At 38.3% G+C, this 24,162-nt stretch overlaps 1 protein-coding gene and 1 pseudogene across 3 annotated transcripts in view; both read right to left on the reverse strand.

Annotated features, from left to right (window-relative positions):
* The window catches only part of OXR1 (oxidation resistance 1), a 485,242-nt gene that overhangs the window by 173,383 nt on the left and 287,697 nt on the right, over positions 1 to 24,162 (reverse strand). The window lies entirely within an intron of this gene.
* LOC110128630 (nucleophosmin pseudogene) lies at positions 3,998 to 5,053 on the reverse strand (annotated as a pseudogene).

Raw genomic sequence — 24,162 nt, forward strand, 5'->3', positions numbered from 1 at the left:
TTTAAAATCATGATTGTGGTCAAATTCTATGTTCAAAGTTATATCTGGCTTTTAATTATTATAAATGGTAATTTTCTGTGATATTAATTTCCTTATAAGAGTAATATATAAGGTCTTCTTATATATATTTTCAATAGATGAGCTATAGTTGAATTAAACACTATTTTTACAAAAAGCTGCATTTTTAAGAAAATAGAATTTCAGGTTGTTGTTGTGTGTGTGTTATAAACAAGACAAAATCTTTCTCTTTCTCTGTCAACCTCTTACCTTCCTACTTACCTACAAACCTATTATTTGCTGTTAATATGTCTGTTCTAATTTGCTCTCTTCTAATTTGATGTTTTTAATCTGCCATTGACTGGGAAATCATATAATCAAATGTGTCAGGATTTTATCTAACTTTCAGAGTTAATGTGCTTTGAAATGAGAATAAGTCTCTGCTCTAAGAAAATTGCATGAGATTTGGTACATAAATGAGATGCCATGTATGTTAGCAATTCAATACCTTCTCTCTCTCTCTCTCTTTTTTAAAATCCAGTCTTCAGGATTCTTGGCTGAATCAGGTTGGTTGGTATGATTAAGTAGGTGTCATTAAGTGAGATATCACATGTTCACTTTGCACTTGCTTTACTGACAGCTGGGAACATGAGAGTTTATATTTGCATTAAAACAACGAATGAAGATCACTATAACATAATTTAACATGGACATGAAAACCTTGCTGGTACATGAAGCTACACTCAGGCTCATCAGGTGTTGAGGATTTGAGAACGCCCTTTTCCATGGAATCAAGTGAGACAAATTTATTTAATTATAATAATGCTAGTGAGAGTGATATGAAAGAGATCAATAGAACTAACGGGAGAAATATTCATAACCCTTTGTGGAAAGTGATTTCGCATTACAAATTTAGAGTCTCTAAAATGTTCTTACCTTGTGATTCAATTTTAAGACCCTATTCTAATAATTCAAAATATGGGCAAACATTAATGCATGAAGATGTTCATAGCAACATTCTTAATAGCAGCAAAGACCTGAAACTCTAAGCATTTGATGCTGGTAACATGTTGAATAAATTCTGGTATTTTTACAGGTTAAGTTAATGCATACATAAAAAATATTTAGCACACTAAGTATTTCAATGATATGATAATAATGTATATTACCAGCTTAAAAAAATGCAAAACTCCAATTATCTACATGATGAGAAAGTCTCGTGGAGAAAAGCCATAAAGTAAATGCACCAAAATCTTCACAATGGTTATCACTGGCTAATGGAATTATGGTTGTTACCTCTTTTATATTTGTCTGTACTTTCCAAGCCTCCAAAAACATACATTATGAAGAACCAGAAACAAACAGTACATGTTATAAATATTTTAAAGGCTGGATTCTGTAACCCATGGTAACTGAGGTAGAATGTTATTTTTGCGTGCAAAAATAAAATCTTATATTCTGTCCGTGATAGTTTATATTTGGACAAGTTGATGTACTAACTGTTAGAACTGGCCAGATGTAACTTAGCTTGGGTGGACAGGCAGTCATCCAGCCTCCTTTTTTCAGAGACACTGTGTTAGAGTCTGCTAGTTTTCTCCCTAATATCTGCAGTCATCTCCTATAGAGAAACTTGGTTTAACCGGGCACAAGGCTATTCAACAAAAGACTTTGTCTCCCAGGCTTCCTTGGGTCCAGGGGTGGCCAGGCAACTGGTTTCTGGCCAGGGAGAAATGAACAAAAGCAGCCATGTGGCAACTTTTGGGTCATGCTTCTACAAGGAAAGGTCTGTCCCATCTCTCCAGCTCACCTCTTGACTGGCTGAAACACAGCTGCTGGAGTGGACACTGGAGAAGTCTTTTTAGATCAAGAGATGGAAGATGAATGTTAAGATGCCAGAGGAACTAGGAGTCTCTACTCTTGACTCCTCCCCAGGACTCCTCCCTCAGACTGTTATATAGGACAAAAACGAAACCTTTTGGCCCTTATTGTAGCAACAGTCAAATTAGTTTCTTAACTTGTTCTGCTTCTATCTGGCAGAAGCAGCTGGATTTAGTTGACTACTTTTAGAAGATTAGTTCACCATTAATTATGCCAAAACTAAAATCACTATATTTAGTAGCAATTTCCCAACATTTAAAGAGCTAATCTTAAATAACTCATTCTGTAGGCCAATTAATACAGCTATTTGAGGGTACAGATGCTACTTAAAACCAGATGTCCCAGGAGCCATCTAAGGTCCTTCAATGAATGAAAGCCTTTTTTCCTCCCAAATTAAATATCACTCATATGACATATGGTTAAGACTCAGTTGCTGAAGAAAATTCAAAGTATTTATTGGGATAATATTGGGAGCACTTTCAGGTGACATGACTTTTTTTTTTTTTTTTTTTCTTTTTAAAACCCTCAGTGCGGTTCTAGGATGGTAGTATCAAGATTAAATGAATAAGAGGATTCATTTGTGATCAACATATCATCACAAAGGTAGAAAATCAATTATTATGACTGGGAATCATGAACAATATATGTGACATGACTTTTGACACCAGTGCTGAAATGAGAATCAGGTTCTCAACTGTTTACAACAGAATGTCAGGCACTTCAGATCTGATATCTTAAGTATACAGAAATGTTGCTTTACTTTGTATCTTAGATGCTGCCCCAGAGAAAACTGAACCACAGACTGACTGCAAATGAATACTGCTCAAGCATTTACAATGGCTTTCTTTGAAAGACTAATGGATATACTAGAAATCTATTCTAGATTCTCTAAATCATTATTAAAACATGAGAAAACAAACAAACAAATATATATGTAAAGTTAGCATTTGACTGGTGTTTCTTACCTACTACAGCAAAATTATTATTGAATACATTGTATCTGTTAGTTATCTTTAGACAAAATTCAATTCAATAATCTCTTCCTCCAATTCCATCTCTAGAAGTATAAGATGAACTTCAAGTTTTCTTTTTTCAAATATACATAAATGTATTTATCATTTTTTTCATACACACATACAGAAAACCCAAAGTTTCCCATCTGTCCTTTAGCCTGCTAGCATATATCCCTTCAACCCTTGGTAAAAGCACTCGCATTCTTGTATTTCCATTCCTCTCCAACACAAACCATGTGCTTTGAGGGTAACTGGCTTGACCTCCAAATTAAAGAATCAATGGTTCACACCTAAACTAATTGGCCTATCCCAGATCCAACCACAATACACTTATGGAGAGAAGGGTGGGCAAGTGCTCTAAGTCGATTAACTTAGGCCAAAGCTTAGGATTTTTGAGAGTAGGAAAGCTGTACACATTTTTGCTAAATGAGATAGCATATATGAGATTCAAGCTCAAGATCACAACCATTCACAACAGACTGTTAGCTAATGCAGATCTGATATCTTAAACAGATGTAAATCCATGGCTGATTCATGTCAATGTATGGCAAAAAACACTACAATATTGTAAAGTAATTAGCCTCCAACTAATAAAAATAAATGTAAATAAAAATTTTAAAGAAACCTGAAAGTGGACTAAAGTAGCCATCCTGGGACTGAGGTGGGAAGCTCACAAAGAATGGGTTAGCACGAAGAGGCAGAAACAAGCAACGCAGAGGGCATAACAATGAGTCCTTCTGCTGACATTTAAACAGACAGATCAGGCCTGATACAGACAGCAAGGAACTGAGACAAATTCAGGGCTTACCTCCAACACTAATTTCACCTCACAGTCATGGAGATCACCAATCCCCTCTCTCTCTTTTTTTTTTTTGAAAGAGAAACAGGGCTACTTTATTAAAATACTGAGTTTATTTCACATGTATATTTTTGTCTCCCCACCATTTCCAGCTGTCTGACCACCACTACTACTATTCCTATCATAACATTCCATACATACTTAAAACCAAGCGAAGGGTGGAGTTCCATCTTTAAAAACCAAACAGGCATTTCGGACAACACATTCTTGGCAATGGAACATGAACATTTATCAGACACTGTAGGGAAAGTTCTCACTCTGCATAATAAAAAGGACAGCCAGATATCAACTGTTACAGAAATGAAATAAGACGGACAATTTTTAACAAACTGTTTAAACAATTTTCTTAAAGAGACTTCCTCCACTGCCAGAGATCTTGAGACTCCTGGTCAGTCATCCGGGAACAATTCTTCACATAATTGATAAACTTGGCTTCCACTTTGGAAAGGGAACCAACTTTTTCTATACTTGCTTGCATTTTTGCTTTAATGTCTTCTACAGAGCTAGGTCCTTTTGGTGTTTTAGGTGTTTTTTCCTGTTTTTTGAAGGATTCTTGACCTTTTGATCTTGGTGTTGATGGTTTTGAGTCTTTTCCATTTTGGTTCGATTTTTGTGCATTTTTGGCTGGAGTATCTTATACAGATTTCTTTACTGGAGCTTTTCCTTCAACTTCCTCATCAAAATCGTCATCATCATCATCGTCTTCATCATCATCATCGTCATCTTCATCAGCAGCAAGCTTACTTTTTTCTGGGGAAACTTGCTACCACTTCCAGGGGCAGAACGCTTTCCAGATATACTTAGGAGTTTCACATCCTCTTCCTCTTCCTCTTCTGACTCTGCATCTTCCTCCACAGCTACTAAGTGCTGTCCACTGATATGCACAGGCCCTGAACCACACTTCAACCGTAAGACCACAGGTGGTGTAATTTCAAAGCCCCCAAGAGAAACCGTTGGCTGTACAGACATTTTCAAAGTTGCCAGTGTTACTTTAATTGGACTGCCTTCATAATCATCGCCTCTGCTTCAACAACATGTAACATCCTTTGCTCCAGCCCCTAAACTGACCGTTCTTAAAGATAACTGGTGCTCATTTTCATCATTATCCACCTTGAAGTGATAATCTCTGTCAGCCTTTAGTTCACAACTGAAAAGATAGTTCTGGGGCCTCAAGGGGCTCATGTCCATGTCCATTGAATCCTCCATGGGTTGGCGGCACGCACTTATGTGGGAGAGAAGCCGGACGGAATTAAACGACTACTATCCGAACGAGCAGCTGCGCAGGACGGAATCACACTAGGGCCCAATCCCCTCTCTTAAAGGTGGTCCTTGGTTTTTTAACTAGTTACACCATTTCACAGTAGTTTACTTTCATAAGCCTCTGCAATAAACCTCTCCACATTGCATGGGAAAGTGGTGGCAAAGAAATCTGTATTAATTCTCTGTCTACTTTGAGTCAGGCATTCAATGTATACTAATTCTCAAAACTGAGAAGGTCAGGTTCTCCATTAACAGACATAGAAAATGAAGTTCAGAGAAAGATCCCCACAGTCACACAGCTGTGAATCCCAGTGCTGGGAACTGAATCTCTGAAAATCAGTTTCTTTCTATTATACTAGGTTGCTTTAGATAAGTAATACTGATAAATTCCAAACAAATAAAAACATTGAGATATCATTTCATATGTAAGTTTCTGAAACATTAGCCAACACCTACCTCTTTACATTTGTATAAAACTTTGAGACTTAAAATTTTGTTTTGGAAAAACTATTTTTTCAGACCATTCAGAAATAACTTCAATGTCAAAACAAGGCAGACAGCACTGACTTTTAAAAAGAGGAAAATATTAATGTGCTAAATCTGAACAGTCTGACAACTAGTAACTATTTTTCCTCAATCTTTATCATGTCTCAGATGATTCTTTATTAAAGAGCTGTTTTCAGAGTTTTTCCCCATCCCTCTAAGCTAGCCAGGGTCTCAGAGTTCAAATCTATCTGTTGTTAAGGCATAATTCTTGGCCATTCTTCTGCTTTCTTACTGTAATTTTTCCCTTGATTTCTTGGCAACTTTCTTTTCCATAATAATCTTCCTCCCCTGTAGATAGAGGCCAGCTTCTTTGTCGACTTTTATATCATCTCTTTCTAGGAGGCAATGAAGTTCAACTTTCCCATTTTTTTCTCTCAGCTTCCTGTTTCACTCTTCTTTTTAAATGCTTGTGCTCCTCCCTTCTCTAAATCTTCACAATATTACCCAACCTCTTTCTTGATTATTCATGTTGTCAACTAGCTCTCTTTGAGCTGCTTCTTAAATAGCAAAGTCATGTCTAAAGCTCTTGATAATCATAAACTGATCACTTTAGGTTGAGCTCTATGCAATACAGAAAGCATGTTGGTGGCGTTGCTCAGTCACTAAGTCGTGTCTGACTCTTTGTGACCCCATGGACTGTAGCCTGCCAGGTCCTCTGTCCATGGGATTTGCTAGACAAGAATACTGGAGTGGGTTGCCACTTCCTTATCCAGGGGATCTTCCAACCCAAGAATCAAACCCGTGTCTTCTGCTTGGCAGGTGGATTCTTTACCACTGAGCCACTTGGGAAGCCCACAGAAAGTATTTGGTTGGCCAAAAAGTTTGTATGTGTTTTTCGGTAAGATCCTATGGAAAAATTCATTTTGGCGAACCCAATACAATGCCACTGACTTTGTACTTCCAACACTATCTGAAATCTCAAGACAGACACAGTAGAAGTAGCATTAATGGTTTTCCTGAATGCCAAAGTCAGTGCACACGAGGAAGCAGAACTGGATATTCTCGTTTATATTGTTCACATAAAGGAGGTGGATAACATAAATGTGAGTCGTAATCATCGTAAGGGGTCACACCACCAGAGCCGCACCATGACAGCATATTGACAAGAATGCAGCAGCTGTGAAAATTATGTAAGGCCACATTCAGCTACACTGTGTTCTGGTTATTTTAAAGCATTCGCACCTAGAGATATAAATAATATTTACCTTGGTAAAACAGCTCCCACACAGACATTTCACATTTGATTCTTTAAGAGGAAAACATCAAACAGGCTTACAAACATTTCACAAAGCTTTATAGTGTTTCTGGATTTCATAACAGTTTGGGATTGATTTAAATGGGCACTGTCAAATTACACAAATGTGAAATATGATTTACTGAAGATGATTTAAAAGTAGAAGGGTAGGATGTCAAAGTGAGAGTATTGATGTGAATATCAGTGGAATATGTATGGGGACTTTCTTGTCATTTCTCCAAAATTAACCAAATCAGTGAAACAAAGAAAACAGAACTCTATTGACACTGTTTTAGCAAGATTTTATCCTTTCTGTGTTACACGATCTTGTATCTCATAAAAAGTGTTTGGAAAGATGTCCTAGGCTGGTTACGTAGAATATAGAAATAAGTAGTTTAAACATTTAGTATTTAGTGATCAACTTTTTAAATTAGTTTTTAATTTTTTTCAACATAACACCTAATAGTGGTGCTAGTAGTAAATAATATACCTGTCAATGCAGGAGATGCAAGAGACAATCCCTGGGTTGGGAAGATCCCTTGAAGTAGGAAATGGTAACCCACTCCAGTATTCCTGTCTGGAAAATTTCATGGCAGAGGAGTCTGGTGAACTACAGTCCATGGGGCCACAAAGAATCAGCTATGACTAAGCATACAGTGCCTAATAATCTATGAGAGTGACAGGGAAACAATCAATCTCTCTTGACTGGATTGTGAATCAACATAGTCTTTTGAAAAGTAACCTGGAAACATGTAATAAGTTTCTAAAATTGTGAGTGGGTTACTTGAACTTGGTGATTCCCACCCCAATGAATTTATCCTAACAAAGGATATATTTATCCTAACAAAATCATAAAGAAGAAGAAATGCATAGGTTTAATTGCATGGATTTTGCTTAAAATACTGTTGTAGGTAAACATGAACAAATAAAATCTATGAAGTCCAATAACAGAGGATCAATTAAATTGCAATATAGCTATACTATATGATACTATATAATCATTGAAAATGATGCTGCAGAATCATATTTATTGGTACAAAAACATATATAGGAATATAGTTGTTATAAAGATTATTGTGTATATATTCTGTGACTGGCATGTTCCAGATGCTATAGCAACAGCAGTGAATAAATCGAAGCACATCCCAGTCCGTGCAGAGCACACATACTGCTGCTCATCTTAGAACCATATAACATCAACCAATTTTCTTAAAGTGTTGTGGCTCAGCTGGTAAAGAATCTGCTTGCAGTGCAGGAGACCCTGGTTCCATTCCTGGGTCAGGGAGATCCACTGGAGAAGGGATAGGCTACCCACTCCAGTATTCTTGGGTTTCCCTGATGGCTCAGCTGGTAAAGAATCCATCTGCAGTATGGGAGACCTGGGTACAATCCCTGGGTTGGGAAGATCCCTTGGAGAAGGGAAAGGCCACCCACTCCAGTATTCTGGCCTGAAGCATTCCATGGACTGTATAGTCGATGGGGTCACAAAGAGTCGGACAGGACTGAGTGACTTTTACTTTCACTTTCATACACAGATTACACGTAGTTAGAAAATCTGGCAAATTATTTAAAGTAGTTCTCTCTGGGGACTGTGTTTATGCTTCATTTCTTCTATTTGTTTATATTTTCTGGTACCTTGTATAATGAACACATAATCATGTTATTTTTAATGAAAAAACTGGGATATACAACAGCCAGCAATAACAAAAATTTGGTGAAAAAGAGCAATGAGAAAAGGCTGTCTACAGCAACACAGGTGGAGCTAGAGATTACATTCTAGATGAAAGACAAACACCACATAATATCGCTTATAACTGGGGCATCACTGGTAGCTCAGAATCTACTTGCAATGTTGGAGACTCAGGTTCAATCCGAGTCAGGAAGATTCCCTGGAGAAGGGCATGGCTACCCACTCCAGTATTCTTACCTGCATAATCCCATGGTCAGAGGAACCTGGGGGACTATGGTCCATGGGGTCACAAACAGTCAGACATGACTGAGTGACTAACACTTTCACCACTTATAATTGGAATCTCAAATATGACACCAATGAACCTATCTATGAAACAGAAACAGTCTCACAGACATAGAGAACAGACTTGCCGTTACCAAGCAGGGATGGGAAAGGGAGGGATTGGAGTCTGGGATTAGCAGATGCGAGCTAGTAGATATAGGATGGATAAACAACAAGGACCTATTATATAGCACAGGGCACTATATTCAATATTCTGTGATAAACCATAATGGAAAAGAATTTGGAAAAGATGTATCTGTGTGTATATATATGTGTGTGTATATATATATATCTGAATCACTTTGCTATACAGCAGAAATTAACACAACATTGTAAATCAACTATACTTCAACAGTATAAATTTGAAAAAAGAAAAGGTTGTCTAGTATTTAGGAAGCATGTCATTTTCTCATGATTCAGGTATGTTTCATTTACAAAAAATAAAGCCATTACGACCTCATAGACAAAAAGAAAAAGAAATGCCAGACTGGATAATTGTTTTCAACAGATGCCATTATTCTGTTCACCAAGACAACTCAGGAGAAATATAAAATGATCTTTTAGGTCTCATCTGTCACTGCTGTACATTTTATCATCCTTCTAGTTCAGTCTCCAGAATTCTAACTTTTCTGTAGGGGCCAGAGGTCAGAGGTCATGGAAAAAGCAGATTTGAGATTTCCAAAATTATGCAGGATAAGAAAAGGAGTACAATTCATGGTGGACCTGATGAGTCATAAGTGAGAGATTCTGTACTTGGAATTTTCAACTTCCTTATTCATAATTCCGCCAGGGAGGTGATCTCCATTTGTTACACATCAGCAATCATGGAAAAGGTATTTTGTTCGTGTTCACACAGCTAGAAAGGGAGGAGACAAGGTCTGAAATCACATCTGGTCCAAAATCAGGCCTTTTTTCATTACCTTGGTCGGCAGGGCAGAAGAAAACAAGGTATAATAAAGTCAGTGACCTAAAAAGCCACAGAAATTTAGATCAGGAAAAGATTTTGTACATCATGGGTTTCAATTTCCTCATATTTAGAGATGGGAAGGCAGAGACTCTGGGAGGCTAAGCAACTTGTCCAGCATCACATTCTCCTAGCACTAGGGAGAAATGACCATAAAATATCACAGTGTGAGTCATTAGGCAATAATTCTACTTTCTTTTGGTCATTACTCAGCGGCTGTTTGCAAATTATTCGGTGATAACATATCACCCAGATATATTTCATGCAGTGAATTTCATTTACATTTTAATTGAAGATATGCTGTGTTTATTAGCAACAGGAATGGAAAGTCACAAAAATTATTTTAAAAAAATACTTTGTTTCAGTACCCTTACTTAGTTTTCATTACCTTTATCAACTCTTTCTGAATACTCTGTGTTTTGAAGAAATGCATAATAGACACAACTTTCAAATTATGTAATTTATTTACTATTCTGACAGACCAACAAGAGTTTCCCATTTAGCAGCATTTATATTAGTTTTATATTATATTCGTTTCCCATTTAACAGCATTTATATTTAGTATTACAATGAATTTCTGCAGGCCAACTTCAGAGAAGTAACTCCTTATTTGGGTAATTATCTGGAAATCAGTTTATAGAAAACACCGCAGACAGATGAGGCTAAAAAATGTATTTGAACCCTTTCCTCACTAAGGTAAGCACAAAACAAAAGCCATGGCATCAAACAAGTGTCTCCTCTTTTTGAGGCAGCATCTTTATAAAGCACACAGTGCTGATGAAATTGCAGAGCATCTGGTGAAGCCATGAGTAATCTTTTTAAAACCCAGGAACTCACCTGAAGTGCTTGTTCCACCTGTCTTGAATCTAAATAAATTCAACATCCCAGCTCTCTCTCTATGCACAGCATGCATTTTAAAAGACAAAGTTCCCCCTTGCCTCTTCTTCCTACACCTTATGAGATACAGAGAGTGTGAAAACAAAATAATTGCAGGAGAGATTCAAGTTCTTAAGTCAAGTTTGTTGTGGCCAGTTGAATAAAAATGAGATAGGCTGAGTCGAGGGTGGCATGTACTTGTCATGGCGCTTGGCAAGTGAGCTGTACAGAATCTGAAGCCCAAGACATTCAGGAAGATTCCCTCCTCAGCAGATGGGAATTCCAGGGCATGTGGGGGCTTCAACAGAGTCCTAATAGGTTACCTGTCAAGGTTTGGGGCAGAAACTACCTCTGGATGCTTGCTATAAGGAATCTTGGTCAGCTGTATACAATTCCCGAAGAGGTAAAACAAATCCAAAGTGCTATCAGAAAAGGCTTATCAGGAGGGGCTTTGCAAAAAGAGTTCTAGGAAAGACCCTACCCAGTTTATGGGGCAGACTTCTGTTTCCAGTGTATAGCTCAAACCTGCTGACATGTTTTTTTGCTTAGGTTAATGCCCTTTCACAATCGCCCTTCCTCAATACTGCGGACCATCTAGGGCCACTGATTTTTCAACTTCAGGGTCAGTAAGAATTAACTGTTTGAAATACAGACTCCTGGGTCCACCCCAGAGATTCTGGCTTTCTCCACATTACCTTCAGTTTTGTGTTTCTCAATAATTTTAATACATGATGCCTTTTGAAATGAGGTGGAACTCTTCCCATTTTGAGAATTGGGCAAATCTCTACCAACTTTACTTTTATTATCTATTATGATGAAAAATAACTGGACTTTTTCTGTCCCGCTTGACAAACAGGGCTGGTAAAATATCGGAAAGTTTAATATGTTTTTTCCCAAGCCAACCATTGCCATCTTTTCCCCAATGAAGAATCATTGCCCTATTTCAAAGAAGCATGTACATAACCTGTGCTTGCTATTGATGTGGGTTTATTGGAATTTGGGAGAGGTGAGATGGAGATACACAAGGATGGAAGGAGTATCCTTGGTGTCAAGATGTAGGGGCCACCAGTGTTAATTGCATAATTGTACAGTATATTAGTGATGAGGTATCAAGAGAGTTGGGACAACTTGGACGGGAAGAAGATTATAATATGGACGGGACAGGGCTAACATTCAGCCAGTTTGTATCAGAAATTTTTGTATTAGCCAATCTATAGCTACTGCACCCCTCCCCTAGCCAGCCCTCTCCCTCACAGTCCAGGTTCCCCAATTTGGCCCCTCCAGCCAACTGACAACCCAGGAACTAAAGAATTAACAATCTCCGTGCAGGGGGCATCCAGCCCTGCAATTGAATTTGTTTGGTCTGAGATTCTGCCAAAGTGGCTGCTAAATATTTTGAATATCACTATTTTGAATGGGGCTAAAATACATAAATTTTCATAAAAATCAATTATTTTGATTGAGCATGAGAAGCAGGAGAGCCCAGATGAAGCCTGAATAAACCACCCAGCTCAATGTTACCTAAATTTGCAACTGTAAGAACTGTGAGCTCAATAAACAGTTGTTTTAAGCTACTGGCTTTGGGGTTGGTTTGTTGTGCATCAATAACTGACTCTTACAAGAGGGTTATGAACTTTTACTTCCCAGAGGAGGAAGTGGGAAGCTTCAAGAAGGAAGCTAGCTTTTCCAAGCACATGTCCTAGAAATGGGAGCTCATCCCTCATAATTTTCACAGTAACTCTATGAAGTGACTGTTATTCTCACTCTGAAAGTGAGAAAACAGGATTTAGAGACCTGAGATGACTTCTTCACCAGTTACAAAATCTAATCAGTGATAAAGCCAGAATCCAAAGTCAGTTACATCTGACTTCAAATCACTGATGTGAACCTCTGTAGTAACATGCAATATACTTTAGTTTGCTGATGTGTCTTCAGTTTTCAATTCAGTTTTTTAGTTATGTTTAAATTATTCCTTGATTTTTCCATCTTTATTGATATGGAGCATTTTCTCCTAAAACAAATAAGAACTGTCACAACAAACATCCCATTTCAGATAGGAGGGTCTGTTACCAACAGGAGTGACACTGGACTTGACTGGTGCAGAGGACAGAGGCTCTACGTCAGGGCTGTGTTGACCCTTGCCGCATTTTTGCTTAGCTCAGTTTGGTTGCTTGCAGAGATGGAGAATATATGCTGAGTCCCAAAGTATCCTATGTGATAAATCCAATAAATGGAATCTAGGGGGAAATATTTGCTTCTTTCTCTTCCTAGGAGCTATTTGTAATAAGGCAGTTACCAATAAATAAGCAGAATTTCACAAACCATAGTTTTATTGAGAGCCAGTATCTGCTACTTCTGTGCCTCAGATAAACATGTCCAGGAAATATTCATCATTTGACTTTGCTGCCAATGCCAAGTGGTCATCATTTAGAAGAAACCTATGCCAGAACAATAGCCTTTGAGGGTAACATAACCCTCAACTATATGCTTTATATACTTAAAATTTGATTTTAAACTGAGCAGTAACCTACCACTACATATGCATTTACTTCCCATGCTTCAGCTACCTTATTATGGCAAGAAATTTAAATGGTTTCAAGTACTATAAAGGGGAAAGTTTCTTTAAATCCTACTGATCAGCTTTTCAGGTAATGGGTTATGTCTCTTTCTTTAGAAGAAGGAAAAAATTAATTAATTGGAAGGGCTCAATATAGAAAATGCTTCATTAACAACAATCAGAGTCAACACTAAAATAAAAAGGAATTTGAGTTTCCGTGTGTGTGTGTGTGTGTGTGTGTGTGTGTGTGTATGAAGAAAAGGAAAGAATTCCAATTCATAGGAATTTAAATAAAAAAGAAAACCGCAGGTGGGTATTTGCTCAGACTGCTTCAATAGCTTCAAGGTTACAAAATTAATGAGGGAAGGGAATTGCTCAGTTTCAGATGAGAGAACTGGAAGCTGTGGCCTGAAGCTATGGAAGGAAAGCTCAGATAGCTGTTAGGAAACATAGTGAGTTAGAAAGAACATTTAGCAGTGAAGCATACACACAGCCAAGTGACTGTGAGGCAACACCAGCAAAGACACTGCATAATCAGTGAGGCAAGATTATATAAAACACGGGCCTGCATTACATGGTCATCTTGCATAACAAGGGGCTTCTCGGCAGCTTTTGCCGAAGTCACTTTTTTGTGTCTCTTGCTTGATTAGGATGATTAGCTGTCCTACTATGCTCAGTTGTTGATGCATGATCTCAGTTAATAATGAGAACCTACGAATTAGGAATGACTCTGCTTTACAGAAGAAATAAATGGAGAGAGAGATGAAGTATTCAGCCGAGGTCATGCAGAAAATAAAGGCAGAACCAGGATGTGAACACAGATTCTGTCATTTGATATCAAAGCTTATGCTTATCATTGAGTTCTACAGCTTCTGATCTTGAAGATGATAATAGAATTTTAAACATAAAAATGTGTATCCTTCAACACTACAGAACACTGGTTCATTCTTCCCAGAGATGAATAAAGCCAGAGTCTTAAATGCAAGCACAATACAAAACAGCTTTGCACAGCCTCATTACTTTCTACCTTTCTATTGGGTTGGCCAGAAAGTTCGGATTCCCGAATTAACTTTTTTGCCAACCCAGCAAGTTGTACCCACAGGCAAGTACCAAGGGCACAGAATGTTGGGGTTTCAATCTGCTTCTTCCCATGTCCCCAGTCTGCTTTTACTCTTTCCTGGACCTTACAAATGCTGTTACTATCAAGAGAGCTCTGCTAGGCAGGGATCATGCCTAATGCTTTCATAGAGTTCTCAGATCGTGCTGGGGCTAACAAGAATATGCATTCTGCAGTAAGGCTCAGAGACTCGGCATCTTCGGGGGATTTTAAAATTCAATTTTATTGGCGTATAGTTCCTTTACAAGTGTCTGCTGCATAGCAAAGTCAGTCAGCTATATGTATACATATATCTCCTCTATTTTGCATTTCCTTTCCATTTAGGTCACCACAGAGCATTGAGAAGTTGCCTGTGTTATACAATAGGTTCTCATTGGTCATCTATTTTATACACAGTAGTGCATATATGTCAATCCCAACCTTCCAGTTTATCCCACCCTCCTCCTCCCCTTGGTATCCTTATGTCTATTCTCTATGTCTGTGTCTCTATTTCTGCTTTGCAAATAAGTTTATCTGAACCATTTTTCTAGATTCCACATATATTATACAATATTTGTTTTTCTCTTTCCAGCTTACTTCACTGTGTGACAGTCTCTAGGTTCATTCATATCTCTGTCTCTTCATACTGTTCATGGGGTTCTCAAGGCGAGAATGCTGACGTGGCTTGCCCTTCCCTTCTCCAGTGGATCACATTTTGTCAGAACTCTTCATCAGGACCCGCCTGTCTTGGGTGGCCCTACATGGCATGGCTCAGTTTCATTAAATTACATAAAGCTGTAATCCAATTCTTTGGCCACCTGATGTGAAGAGCTGACTCACTGGGAAAGACCCTGATGTGGGGAAAGATTGAGGGCAGGAGGAGAAGGGGACGACAGAGGATGAGATGGTTGGATGGCATCACTGACTCAATAGACATGAGTCTGAGCAAACTCAGGGAGACAGTGAAGGACAGGGAAGCCTGGTGTGCTGCAGTCCATGGGGTTGCAAAGAGTCAGACATGAGCAACTGAATAACAACAGCAATTTTTCTCTACAAATGGCACACTTTCAGCCATTTTTACGGCTAAGTAATACCCCATTGTATACACGTACCACATCTTTATCCACTCCTCTGCGGATGGACATTTTGGTTGCTTCCATGTTCTGGCTATTGTAGATAGTACTGCAACGAACACTGGGGTGCATGCATGTTTCTGAATTAACAGTTTTCTCCAGGTATACACTCAGGAGTGGGATTTCCAGGTCACATGGTAGTTCTACTTTTAGTTTTTTAAGGAAACTCCATACTGTTATCCATAGTGGCTGTATCAATTTATATTCTCACCAACAGTGTAAGAAGGTTCCCTTTTTTCCACACCCTCTCCAGCATTTATTGTTTGTAGATTTTTTGATAATGGCTATTTGGACTGGTGTGACAGTTTTGATTTGCACTTCTTTAATAATTAGTGATATTGAGCATCTTTTCATGTGTTTCTTGACCATGTGCACATCTTCTTTGGAGAAATGTCTATTTATGTCTTCCACCCTGCATCTGCTAACAGGTTCACAAACATTTTTTTCTCATTTTAATCTCCAGCCAAGCTGAAAGAACTTCCACTGCTCTGCCTCTGTTCTTTATTAAACCTACAGCTGAATAGAACTTACTTTCCAAATGGACACTGCAAATTTTTCTCAGAGGCAAAGTCTTGGCTTAAATAGATGTGTGGATAACTTCATACTGCAGCTAATTTCATCTACTTCCTAGAAGATTCTGCTCATGCACTTTTCCAACACAGCAATATGGCTTGAATCCTAGTTTGAGGGAACTCTCCAGATCATAGAAAACTGGTTTCCTTTCCACGGATAGTCATCCAGTCTAAGGAATGATACACTGATTTATATCTCATTTATATATCTATGTGTATGCTGCTGCTGCTGCTAAGTTGCTTCAGTCATATCCGACTCTGTGTGACCCCATTGACGGCAGCCCACCAGGCTCCTCTGTCCCTGGGATTCTCCAGTCAAGAATACTAAGTGGGTTGCCATTTCCTTCTGCAATGCATGCATGCTAAGTCTCTTTAGTCATGTCTGACTTTGCGCGACCCTATGGGCAGCAGCCCACCAGGCTCCTCTGTCCACAGGATTCTCCAGGCAAGAACACTGGAGTGGGTTGCTGTTTCCTTCTCCAAATCTATGTGTATATATATTCCCAAAAGAAAAGATTCATACATACATGAACCATACCAGTATACCAGTAAACTGAAGGACTTGTAGAACTTATGCCAAAATAAATAGTAATTTAGAATTGCCTATGGTGGGCTCTATTCAATATCCTGTTAGATGAGCAAATGTAACATTTAAATATATTATGCTTATAGGTTTAGGTTTAGTCACTCAGTCGAGTCTGACTCTTGTGACCCCATGGACTATAGGCTCCTTTCTCCATGGGATTCTCCAAGGCAAGATACTGGAGTGGTTTGCCATTTCCTTCTCCAATATTATGTCTATAGCATCCTACTAAGTTCCAATTTCCTCAGTGTTGACATAGTTACCTCTTGCTCTATGATAATGCTTCATTTCAAACCAGAATATGTAGTTAAACTCAGAATTTGTCCTAAGTTATTTTATTAAGATGATCACAAGCAGAGGCTAGAAAGTCTTCAGTTCACACTTAACTGAAACCTTGGGAAAAAACCTTAACATCATTTGAGAAAATGGAGTCTAAGACTCACTTATTATGACTAGCATTCTCATTTGATGCATCACATGAATAAGTACATTGGCATCAAGAGAGTCAATTCCTAGGAAGGTTGATAAAAAGTCCAGGGTCCTGGAAGAGGAAAAGGGGTCTGGAGCACTCAAGGATTAAAGGGGTCAAGGGCTCTCAAGGAGAAAAGGACAAAGGTTCTTTGCTACATTGCTTTGTCTTAGTCAATGTAACAATGTATCTTGCTGGAAGACATGTTCCTCCTTAACAAGAACCTTCTGATTAATCCTGTCATCTTAAAAGGTATATTATGGGAGTGGGTCTGGTAGGATCTTTTTATTGTTACTTCTAAGTGAAGAAGAACTAAAGAGCCTCTTGATGAAAATGAAAGAGGAGAGTGAAAAAGTTGGCTTAAAGCTCAACATTCAGAAAACTAAGATCATGGCATCCCATCCCATCACTTCATGGCAAATAGATGGCAAAATGGTGGAAACAGTGGCTGACTTTATTTTTCTGGGCTCCAAAATCACTGCAGATGGTGATTGCAGCCATGAAATTAAAAGACACTTACTCCTTGGAAGGAAAGTTATGACTAACCTAGACAGCATTAAAGCAGAGACATTACTTTGCCAACAAAGGTCTGTCTAGTCAAGGCTATGGTTTTTCCAGTGGTCATGTATAGATGTGAGAGTTGGACTGTGAAGAAAGCTGAGTGCCGAAAAATTGATGCTTGTGAACTGTGGTGTTGGAGAAGACTTTTGAATGTCCCTTGGACTTCAAGGAGATGGAACCAGTCCATCCTAAAGGAGATCAGTCCTGGGTGTTTGTTGGAAGGACGGATGCTGTAGCTGAAACTCCAATACTTTGGCCACCTGATGAAGAGCTGATTCATTTGAAAAGACCCTGATGCTGGGAAAGATGGAGGGCAGGAGGAGAAGGGGACGACAGAGGATGAGATGGTTGGATGGCATCACCGACTCAATGGACATGGGTTTGGGTAAACTCTGGGAGTTGGTGACGGACAGGGAGGCCTGGTGTGCTGCGATTCATGGGGTCGCAAAGAGTCGGACATGACTGAGTGACTGAACTGAACTGAACTGAATCTTGTTAATTTAAGATGTATGTTGTGGGAGTGGGTCTGAAAAAAGTATATAAGGCCTGGATAAGAGTAGCTAGGGGGGCATTCTCCACTCTCCTTCTGATGTCTATGTCAGAAGCTTTCTCTGACCCTTTTCTTACTTTAATAAAACTCTGCTACTAAAAGCTTTTGAGTGATCAAGCCTGGTCCCTGGTCCCAAAGCTAAATCTTCTTCTTTGGAGATCATGAATCCAACATAGTTCACTGTAAGCTGTCAGCATCAGACCTGATGCTATCAAAAAGCTGCTTTAGTAAAATGTGCATTTGAAGTAAAATACTTTTATGTGGGCAACTGAGGTTTTTTTCAGGGCATTAGCTACTCTGTAGCAAATTTCCAGTTCTAGAGCATGATATGGCAGAAGCCACTGTTCTAGAAAAGGAAATTTACTCAGTGTATTTAGTTCTCAGTTTATTTTACTCATATTGTATATTACTTCATAAGCCAAGAATGAATATAGATGATAAATAGATAAATACAGAAAAAATATAGATATAAATTATTTTCTCAAGTTATGGAGATATTAAACAATACATATTGGCAAATTGTTTTTAACAGATACAGGAATGAATCTAACCTAATCTAAATTAATAATGTATTAATTTAATAAATAGTTTGTATAAGCAGAGTTTATTTTTCTACACAAAAGGTATAGAAAGTATCAGATAAGTAGATAATCAGATAAGTAGATAATCAGGTAAGTAGAAAAGCATCAATAAGCCCGCTTTCTGACAACGATACTTACTATTCCATATTTATCAACATGGCGCTGGTTGTTTTTCACAGGAAAGAGACTGGAAAATTATTTCCACTGAATATGGAAATCGTGAAGTCCCTCAAATAACATGCCAAATTTGTTTTCACACATTTTTTCATTTTAAACACCAATGTAAGAACAAATAAATTCAAATAAGGATGGAGATGCCATGCTCCTCCTTTGTAAAGATTCCTGATCAGATCTGCCAGTTGTTACAAAATGACAACGTAGAGAAGTGCAGGGACAGCTGCGCTTCTTCCTAAACGCTGCTAGGAAGCTTGCAGGAGGCATTCTTAGAAGGGCAACATTAGGATACCACCTCCTCAATGCAAGTATTGGGGTAAAAGCAGAGGGAGGAAATGTAGCAGGCACCACATGGCCCTTCCTCTTTCAGGAACTGCCAGGCTTTCCTCCGCCCTTAATCACTGAAGTTCAGGGTGAGAGGGAGCAAAAAAGAACCTGTGGTTCAAGGAAGGAGTGGGTGATGCCAAGGAAGGCAGGGGTGTTAGCCAATGAGCTCTTGATGAAGAAACACGAAGTTCACAACCAGATACTCGCAGGGTCTGCAAGAAGCAGGAAGATGGCCACCAGCGGAGCAGGTCTGAGTGATGTCTACAGAAAAGCACTGACGTTTATCTCAGTTATTCATTTCTACGGTAACTCCATGCATTTGTGCATTAAGAACTGAACACACATAAAGAATCTTTGTTGTGAAATTCAGCTTGATTCTAATTCCCAAATGGCTCCAGGGACACAAGTAACACAGAAAACACCAGCCAAAAAAATCCCTGCTGTGATTAAATAAAGACACCTATCTCACTTCTTTGAACAAAGCCAGTTATGACTAATAACTGAAACAGGTACTCATCTTTAGCATTTAATAATTCAATATCTAGATACTCCTGACATGGATCAAGATACGACAGAACTCTCTAGGGTCACAAGGATACCTTGGGACTTGAAAGGCATTAAACATGTTCATTTTTCCTCAAAATTCTCTTCCTATCTGAAAATTCCACCCTATCTGAAATAAGGAAACAAACATGACCAGATACCTCTAACCTACCACCTGTTCCTCTTTCCAACTCTCACGTCTCTACATCTGTTCCATCAACACACTCTTCAAAAAGATTCTGAATCCATTCACTTCTCTCTCTGTGACTGTCACTCTACTCCAAGTTACTACTTCCCTGCTACACTGAAACAGCATCTTAGCTGGTGTTTCTGCTTCCAACCTTGTCTCTAACAATCCATGTTTTACATACACTAACTATATATACATGTATTCACATACACACACTATATATAATTAGGTTCAAATGGTGGCTGCTAAAACTCTTTACTATGTTCTATAAGTTCCCTTATGACCTACCTCAACTGTCCCTGGTAACTTCATCCACTCTCCCTTCCCTCACCATGGTAGCCTTTTTCCTTTCCTCCTATATGTGTAGCTCATTCCCACCTCAGGACCTCGGCATTTGCTATTCCCTGCATTTGGGATTCTCTACCCCTTGAAGCTTACATGATTGGCTTCTTCCATCATTTAGGTCTTAATTCAAAAGTAACTCCTTGGGCAATGCTTTCCTTGGTGGCCCAATCTGGAGGATCCAACCACCATCTACCTTTCTCTATGATGTTGTCATATTTAATTTTTAAAAAATTATTACTATTTTTATTGAGCTATAGTTCACATAATATAAAATTATTTTAAAGTGAACAATTCAGTAGCATTTAGTGCATTCGCAAGGTTGTGCATCTAACTTCTAACTACTTCCAAAATATTTTCATAGCTCCAAAAGGAAATGCCACATGTATGAAGAAGTAGCTCACCATTTCACCTGCCCCAGCCCCTGGCGATCAACAATGTATGTTCTACCTCTATGGACTGACTTTTCCTATGCATTTACTATAGGAGTCATACAATATGTGACTTACTGTGTTTGGTTTATATTACTTAAGATTTTCAAAGTTCATCTACCCTGTAGCATGTATCAATATTTCATTCTTTCAAGGCTAAATAATGTTACATTGTATGTGTATACCACAGTTTGTTAATCCATGCATCTGTTGATGGACATCTGGGTTGTTTTAAAATTATTTTTAAGTGTAATTTATTTGAAATTATCACTCTCACTTATGAATTTACTTGTTTATCATTTGAATCCCTCTACCACTGGCATGCAAGTTCTGTGAGGTCAGGGACTTGCCTGTTCATTACTCTTTCCCCAGTAAATCACTATTGAATAAATAATGGCCAAACTTACATTCTATCCAAGTTGGAGGATTTATCATCCATGGATTTCCTCTGTAGCCCATCATTTATACCCTTTCTTTTCCTGCTGGTACAATAAGGAGAGGTCTCTCTCTGTAGAGCTTCAGCCTTCACTGCCAAAATCTATACCAACTTCAGTATTTCTAGATAATTTGTAATGTTTCCCAAACTTTTCTGATCATAAAATTCACCTGGTTGAATATTAAAAGTACTCTTCTCCTCTGAATATTGATTCAGTAGGTTTGGAGCACCTGAGTCTATATTAAAATGCTTACAGCCATTGCCACAATCATGGAACATTCCAGGATACGCTTATGATCATGCACATTTGGGAACACTAGCTTACAGCAGCAATTTTCAACCACATTCTGCACAGAATTACGTGAAGAGCTTTTAAAAAGTATCAGTGCCTTGGTCCAAACCCTAGATATTCTAATTCAATCTGGGGATAAAGGCTGAGCACTAGGATTTAAAAAATCTCCCCCCCCCCCAAAAAAAAAACAAAAAAACAAAAGCAAAATCTTCCCAAACGGTTCTAATGGACAGGCAAATTCAAGTATCGCTGGTTTAGAGCACTGGTTCTCAGCTTGTCTGTTCACTGGCATTACCCAGGGAAATTTTTAAAGTCCTGAGTTTCCAAGGTCTTGACCCAGACAAGTTAAATCAGAAAACCTGGGAGTGACATAAGTGACTTTTTAAAAAAGCTTCTTAGAAAGCTTTCTACTTTTAAGTAATTGTAGAGTTACAATAAAGTTGTGATAATGGTACAAAAGATTACCATATAGCCTTCACCCAACTTTCTCTAATACTAACATCTTATATAATCATAGTACAATTATCAAGATCAGAAAATTAACACTGATAGAATATTTTAGCTAATCTACATCTTTTTCAAATATTACCAGCTTACTAAGGTGCATTTTCTGGTTCAGAGGACTCTGCATTAGGTCATGAAAATAAAGGTGAAATTCAGGCTTCCCTGGCGGCTCAGTGGAGAAGAATCCAGCTGCCAGGGCAGGGGACAGGGATGGGTTCAATCCCTAATCCAGGAAGATTCCACGAGCCCAGGGAGCAACTAAGCCTGTGACCCACAAGCACTGCGTCTGAGCTACCGAGCTACATGCCACAACCACTGAAGCCCATGCTCCCCAGAGCGTGTGCCCTGTAACAAGGGAAGCGAACACAATGAAGAGCCCGCGCACCGCAGCTAGAGAGCAGCCCCGGCTCGCCACAACTAGAGGAAAGTCTGTGCAGCAACGGAGACCCAGCATAGCCAAACTAAACAAACAAGCTTTTAAAAGACGACACTCGTGTAACATAAAATGCACTATATGAAGCATGCCGGCCAAGCATTTCACAGATGCCACCCAACTGGATCTGTCTGGTGTCCTCTCGTGATTCCACTGGGTTATACCCTTTCCGGAAGCACGCCACGCAGGCGATACTGTAGCTCATCTTAACACATCATACTGGGTGTACGGGCTATTAATACGACTTCCTATGAGTATGAGTACATTTAAAAACTCCCCAGGTGATTCCAATATGCACTCGAGTTTGAGACCCATTAACACAGAAGAGATCATCGTGTCTCCAGAATCTATGGTAAGTTGATAGATTCTGGGATTTGAATATTTACAGAGAGGAAAATAAGAAAAAACATCCCGGGATAATGAAAACTGATGATAGAATATAAATGGAAATATAAATATTATAAATATGAATAACTGACACCTAGGCCTAAAATTTTTTATTGAGTGCCCCCTACACATCAGGCATTGGGACACAAAAATATATAGGACATAAACTTGGCCCTCGGGGAACTTAAGGTAATAGAGAAGAAAATATTTTTATAATGAAACATCAAATGCTAATACAGAGGTATTATGATGGCTTTCTGGAAGTGATGTTACCTTAACTGAATCTTAAAAGAAAAGGCAAAAGTTAAGTGAAGAAAAGTGAGGATAATAGCCTTTAGGCAAATGAGGAATTTTATGACTAAAGAATTGCAGGCAAGAACAGCAAATTAAATAGGTCAGGGGTAGAGTGGACTATATATTATATAGTATAATTTAAACATATATGTATAAGAAAATAAAATATATAAGGAAAATAAGACATATATAAGAAAAATATATATTTATATATATAAGAAAATGAAGATATATACATATAAGATATAAGAAAAATAAAATAAGAAAAATTGCAGCAGAACAAAATAGCATTACAAGTTTATCTTGAATTGTGTCTTTTAATATGTAAGACTTTAGGGTTATTTTTCTCTAAATAAGAATAAATGAGACAAGTGCTCAGGCCTGGTGCACTGGGAAGACCCAGAGGAATCGGGTGGAGAGGGAGGTGGGAGGGAGGATCGGGATGAGGAATACATGTAACTCCATGGCTGATTCATGTCAATGTATGACAAAAACCACTACAATACTGTAAAGTAATTAGCCTCCAACTAATAAAAATAAATGGGAAAAAAAAGAATACATTTCTAATTATGCTTATAAACAGTTTTTCTCCCCTTGGGTTTAGAAACATTTTCTTTCCCAAGATGCCAGTAAATCTTTATAAAACACTAACTACACACCCAGTATGCTGACTGGTACCAAGGGACAGTCAAGAAGAGAATAAAATGGGGTCTTTGACACCCAGGTTGCTACCATTTACTTGGAGAGACAAGTTCAGATGATCCACCACCCACGTCCACAGTCAGGCTTACAGAAACCATGTGGAACCAAAAAAATTGAGAACCCATCAATGTCACTACTGTTAAGAGACATGAAATATTCACACTAATGAACTTAGCACATTTCAAATGAATTTCACATCTGAAAACCTAAGGTTAAATATAGTCTCTGTTATCTTCATGTCCTGGAAAAATTATATATTCTATTTTTCACAAATGCAAGAGTCATTGAATCCTCTCTCAGGAAGATACAGAGAATAAGCGGAGTTACAATGCACTTTTACTTTCTGGTCTTTCACAAATATATC

Source organism: Odocoileus virginianus, chromosome 15 (genome assembly GCF_023699985.2).
Source record: "Odocoileus virginianus isolate 20LAN1187 ecotype Illinois chromosome 15, Ovbor_1.2, whole genome shotgun sequence".
Lineage (NCBI taxonomy): Eukaryota > Metazoa > Chordata > Mammalia > Artiodactyla > Cervidae > Odocoileus > Odocoileus virginianus.